The sequence below is a fragment of the Haplochromis burtoni genome, unplaced genomic scaffold, assembly GCF_018398535.1.
Source record: "Haplochromis burtoni strain Fernald_Lab_line unplaced genomic scaffold, NCSU_Asbu1 Contig_78, whole genome shotgun sequence".
In the NCBI taxonomy this organism is placed as follows: Eukaryota; Metazoa; Chordata; class Actinopteri; order Cichliformes; family Cichlidae; genus Haplochromis; species Haplochromis burtoni.
In genome coordinates this window covers 942,959-949,140 of record NW_024582439.1, presented here as the reverse complement: position 1 = coordinate 949,140, position 6,182 = coordinate 942,959, and positions in this window count along the sequence as shown.

The window sequence follows — 6,182 nt, the reverse complement described above, 5'->3', positions numbered from 1 at the left end:
TTTGCATTCTGTTTTTATTAACATGCTTTCTGAGAGCTGGTATTGTAATATTGGAGAGTACTTACATTTGTGTGTGTGTGTGTGTGTGTGTGTGTGTGTGTGTGTGTGTGTGTGTGTGTGTGTGCGCGCGCGCGCGCGCACGCACTGGTTGTTGGATTTTGTTACCATGCAATGCGATCAGTCTTTTAATCTAACTCAGCTCATTATTGTTCCTTTTATTCATTCGTTTTTCACATTTTAGAGAAAGCTTAATGTAAAACCTTTTCACTGTAGACATTTAAGTCGATATGTGGTACAGTTTGCATATCGTGACCTTTGAGCTTAACCGCATTCAGACCTTTTCAATTAAATAAATTGAATAGTTTTATCCTAGACAGATGACCTTCTCCCAAAGTCAGCTTGAAACATCTCAGTCTGCAAAAAGCTGGTGGTTTTTTTTTTTACACTTTAGAAATATTATCATACATTTCTAAGGAAATTATTTATTCCCTCAAACAGCAGGCGAGGTGAGTCACTCGCATTTAAATTCAGTTTTAGTGAAGCTGAATTGGCAGGTCTGTGGAGAGGTTAGTTTACAATTATATTTTTTCCTCTGATACACCACCTAACATCTGCATAAATGGCTTCTAATTAGTGTCTGGAGCCTGACCAGCCAGACTAACATGAATCAAATCTGATTGGTCACAGTACTGTAACTGCATCCTGTTGAGCAATTGTGCCACTTTTTATTTTCCACATGAATGTGATTCACATGGAAATGGTCCTTGCTGCCTTCATTTGTTAAGCTAATGGAGGGTGTGTTTTAGTGCAGGTCTGTGAAGTAAACGGGGCCATTACCATTATTGTTCTCTGTTTTGGGGGAATTTAGGGGTTTTTTAACAACTTGGATTTCTACAAAAAGAACAACAGGATGTTTTCTAGGTCCTTTGCAGAGGCTTGAACTCAGCATCTTTAAATTCAGCAACTGCCAGACAAAAAGAAATGTAAATTAAATGCTAAATTAATTAATAGAGCCACTTAGTTAGGGTGTGAAAACAATGAATTTTTTGTCCTGGGAATGAAAAGCCTCTGTGTTGATACCAAAGCACAAATGTATTTAGAAGCACAGTATTTTGATTTCAGGGGTTTTGAACGTTTTAAACTTGTTTATTTTCCCAATAAATATAGCACCAGGCTGACACCCAGTATACAGGCTTAACAATAACAAGGATGGTAAAAGCTCAGCCTGTTAGCACAGTTTTATAATGTTCTCTGGAAGTCTGGAGGAAAGTGTCCAGTTTTTAAAAATAACCTGCTGATTTCATCTGTTACTAGTGAGCAGTCCAGAGAATATAAGTCAGGATAGCTCAACCTCTGCTGAATAGATTTGACGGTTTTGTTTTCTCTACAATATCTCATGGATCCACAGACAGCTTAAAAGATTGATGCAAGCACCTTCATGCCACCCACTGCTTAGTGAGACCGTGTTAAGAAGCCTCAAGCTGAGCATCTGGATGTTTTGAAAGTGGATGAGACTAGGGAGGAGTGAACTTTGTGAAGTTCATCTTTTACTATTTAAGTGACCTCAAACTAAAGACTGATGCTGTAAACGTACCTGTGAAGTGTTTACTGAGGTCACAGAGTGAGGCAGCTGAGAGCCCTTTCCCTATAAATTTCTATAAAACTGGACATTTTTCAGCTGATGCTGCACCCCTGTTAAAAAAAATGCAGGTTTCAAACCTGGAAACTACATCCATCTTTTATACTGTCTATGCATGAACCTCCTGAATCATAGTAATCATAGTAAAGCACATATGATTAACTTTTTGTCTTCTTTCTTATGCAGTCTTTTTTTCTGTTTGGTAATTGCGGGTGCTCCTCTTCTAACGCTTCTTTTTCATCTCATCTCCAAACTAGTTTTCTTCCTAAGCCCGATTCTACTGGGGAGCTCTTCCTGTTGTAAGGGAGTTCTTCCTCCCCACTATCACCAAATGCTTGCTTGTGGGAGAGGAATCGTTTCGATACTCTCTCAAATACTGTATTGTAGGTACTTTGTCTTTGAGATGTTGTGAACTGGCAACATAATCCTGGCTCCCAGGAGAGGATATATCTAGAACCTGTTTATGTTCCCACACCCTCTTTTTTGTGGTAAATTTAGTTCCCCACGTATCACACAGACACACGTACTCACACACATTGCGCACACAAAGCACGGCATCTCCTCTGATGTTATGCTGACGCTGGTAGGTTGATAACCATGGAGGAGCCAGAAGGGGAAAAAGAAGGAGGAGGTCCAATTATTTTTGAAGCATTTTCTCCAAAAGTCTGACAGCCAATTAAGTTGTGAGACTCTGTTTTTCTCTGACTTTTAGGTGTGGTTGCTATTTTGATAAATAATCTCATGATAATGTTACCTGTCCTCCTTGTTTTTAGTTAAAAGTTAAAATTCATAACACGATGAGAACATTAAAAAAAAACTCTTAATGTGAACTGAAATCATGCTGAAATGTCCTTTATGGTAGTAGGTTTATAAATCAACACATCATTGTTGTGAACAGGTAGAACATCTGCATTTATTGAGGTTGCTTCCTCAAATTAAAATATGCAACAGCAGCCTGATATCAGAGAGAATAGCAGCTTGTTATACTTTCACATGTAAAACAAGGGAAGTTCTGCTTAACGAAGCCCACAGTGCGGCCCTGTATGATTATCATTTAATCGAATCGAGTATTACCTTGTTATTCACCCCTCTCAGAGGGATAAACAACTCTAAGCAATTAACAAGAAACAAGCATTCTGACCTAAAGTTTAGATGATGCTTTAAAGCTGAGTGAAGAGGCCGGTGTCCGCCCAAAACTGCAGGTTAGTAGGTAGAATTTACACTCATTCAAGGTTGCTAAACCCACAAAATCCTCATAAACCACAAAATCCACACAGTTGATCTTCTCATCTTTCAGACAAACCAAATACCAATTTTTCATCTTCCCACTTTCATTCCAGTCAAGATTTGATGCAAACAACAGGAACACTGAGGCCGTGTCCTCAGAAGACTTTCAGAGAATTCTTGAGCGGTTTCGCAACCTCGAGGAAATCAGTTCCCTTACAACACTATCACGGCACGTACTGAGCATCCACTTCACTATTTTCTTGCACAAATAAGAGGTTAAATTTGTGGCACGCATAACTGGCAGTAACTGCTTCTTAAAAAGGGTGAAAGTAAAAATACCCCTTCTTTCACAAAGCTGCAACCAGACTGTAAAAATCTGGAAATATAACCAGTTAATTGTTTAATTATACTTCCTAAGATTATTATTGTACTTATCATTTAAATGCAAGGCCACACAAAATTCAAAAATTGCAACTGAAGAAACAGTAATATCATCAAAAATATGCAGTTTATTTATACAGTGATAGTAAAATCCCAACAATAACACACACTACTGTTTGTTTATATTAAGATAGAAATATTCTGTGAATCATTTTTTCCTTTAAACCGTTAATTTTTCTAATAAATCTGATTTATTAACTTTGACTCTCCACCCATTTGGATTTATGAATGTGCACTTTTAACTGTAATAATACAAAGATGGCATGTAATGTAGTATATTATAGTTGTATAATTTGTTGTGAGTGTTTGGCAGCTCTTGAAATGTGTGCATAAGGTCATTTGGCATTGCACTTTCTCAGAAAAAGACTGTTAAGATGGAAGCATATGTCATTGAGCATTAATACCCATAGCGTGTTAACTAATACTCCATTATAATTCTCACAGATTCTGACTTTTTTGATTATGTGCTCATATAAAGCTGGACAGTCCCTTTGCTTCACATCCAGATGTGTCATAAAAGGATTTCAGCTTTTGTTTCTGAGAAAAAGGACAGTTTTCCACATCATGACGTGGACGTCCGAGTTAAATGAGCAGGTGTTGGTGTCTCTGGCTTGTTGTTTTTTAATATATAAAAGTTTGCATCTTCATGGTAGAGTTTTAAAATTGTGGTTGAAGCGAGGAATTATTCACTGGAGGATTTTTTAGAGTGTTGAGTCAGTGCCGACATTTCCACTATATAATCGTGTCTATTTTTAATGCGGCAGTGCCCGAGGCGCTGGAGAGGACGCAAAGCTTTAAATTCTTTGCAGTTTTTACATCAAAAAAATGAATTTTGAAACTGCTGAGGTATTTGCCCATACTAGCTTTCTCTTTTTATCATCGTTTTACCAGCCTGTTGACAAATTCACTTGATGGAAAAGACAGTTTGGCAGGTTGTTCTTTCAGCATCACATGACTTTTCTGTTGTTTTCGCTCTATGATCAACTAAATATTGGGGTAAATGATATGAAATGTATCAGATTTTGTTCTTACTCTGAAAATAAGGCTTTTTACTCTGTTTCACAGCTACACATGATATTTGAAACACCAGCCAGTGGTAGGTATGTGTGAATAGCAAGAAGAGTGAATTCAATACTTTCTCCTTGAGACTGAGATGAGTAAGACACAAGACTGATTTACCAGCCTCAGAATTTAAACAAAGCTGTGCAACTTGAGAGCGGTTTGAGACACTCTCCAGAAGCTGCACATCTGTAGGGGAGCAGAGTTTGGAGTCCCCACCCAGTTGGTGTCTAGAGACAAAAATACTCATTCACCATCACACACCAATCACAAGTCTGAAAACTGAGAAGGACTTCCTTTGAGTCACACTATCATTACTCAGTTTGCCTTTGCTCCACTTCCTCACCGCTCTCTCACAAGTCAGATCTTGCGCTGAATGTATGCTGGAGGGTCAAGACGGGATGGGGGGAAGTGAAGGGTGTAAATCCTTTTCATTGTACGTGTGAGCAGTGGCACAGGGCTCCTCCAAACCAACTAGTTGAGCAGGTAACAGCAGTTCGGTGGCGTAACTGGAGCAGCTTTGTTGGAGCTGTTTCCTGTGTGAAATAAACTCCTCGCTGCTTCGAGTTTCAGGGTTGACCTGGAGCTGCACACATAAGCAGTCTCCTGCTGATTAGATTTCTGCACATAATCACTTAATCTCATTTGTCCCATAGTAGTTGGCTCCTTTCCATTTATCTGTTTGTCAAGCTTTACTGATCACTGATCAGATTAGAATTTATCAACTCAATAGTTTTATTGTTTCCAGATGGAGGTCTCTGTTTTTTAAATTACTTTTTGTTCATATCTCTCTCTCTCTCTCTCTCTCTCTCTCTCTCTCTCTCTCTCTCTCTCATGAATACACATTAGTCAAGATCGCAGTTGGTAGGAGGACGAAAACTGTAGGAAATTACTAGTATTTTCAAAATAAAAGGACAAGCCAGCGGTTTAAATTTTCTTTAAAATCAGCACAAACTCACAAAGAACAGCCGCACTGGATAGTTACAATGTGCATGTTAATATTAATAGAAGCAGGCTGCAGTGTTGTAGGAGTAGAATAATTTTTTGATATTTGATACATTTCTCTGATGCCATCCTTGCCAAACAATTTGACTGCTAGACTTTCATTAACGCCTTATTAGTTTTATGCAGTTTGGCTACTTTAACTCCATCTCAGTATCAGCTCCCATCGCTGGCTGTGGCAGCTTGCCTTGGTGTAAATGCAAAATGTTGCTTTATCTTACCAAAAATACTTTCATGGAAGTTAATAATAAATTAATACAAAATGGAACCCCCCCCCAACTAAAGTCTTCAATCCAGAGTGTTTTCATATTTAAGAAAATCGCTTTTAATTAATAATCTGATTGATGCATTTGATCAGTTAACCTCAGTTAAGCCTCACATACTGATAAAAATCATTGATGTCCTGTAATTTTGGGTGGTTTCATGTGAAATTTTGATATTTTTCTTACACAACTAATATGGTAAATGGCCTGTATTTATATAGCGCTTTACTAGTCCCTAAGGACCCCAAAGCGCTTTACATATCCAGTCATCCACCCATTCACGCACACATTCACACACTGGTGATGGCAAGCTACATTGTAGCCACAGCCACCCTGGGGCGCACTGACAGAGGCGAGGCTGCCGGACACTGGCGCCACCGGGCCCTCTGACCACCACCAGTAGGCAACGGGTGAAGTGTCTTGCCCAAGGACACAACAACCGAGACTGTCCAAGCCGGGGCTCGAACCGGCAACCTTCCGATTACAAGGCAAACTCCCAACTCTTGAGCCACGATCGCCCCATATAATATAATAAGCAGTGACAAGTTAAA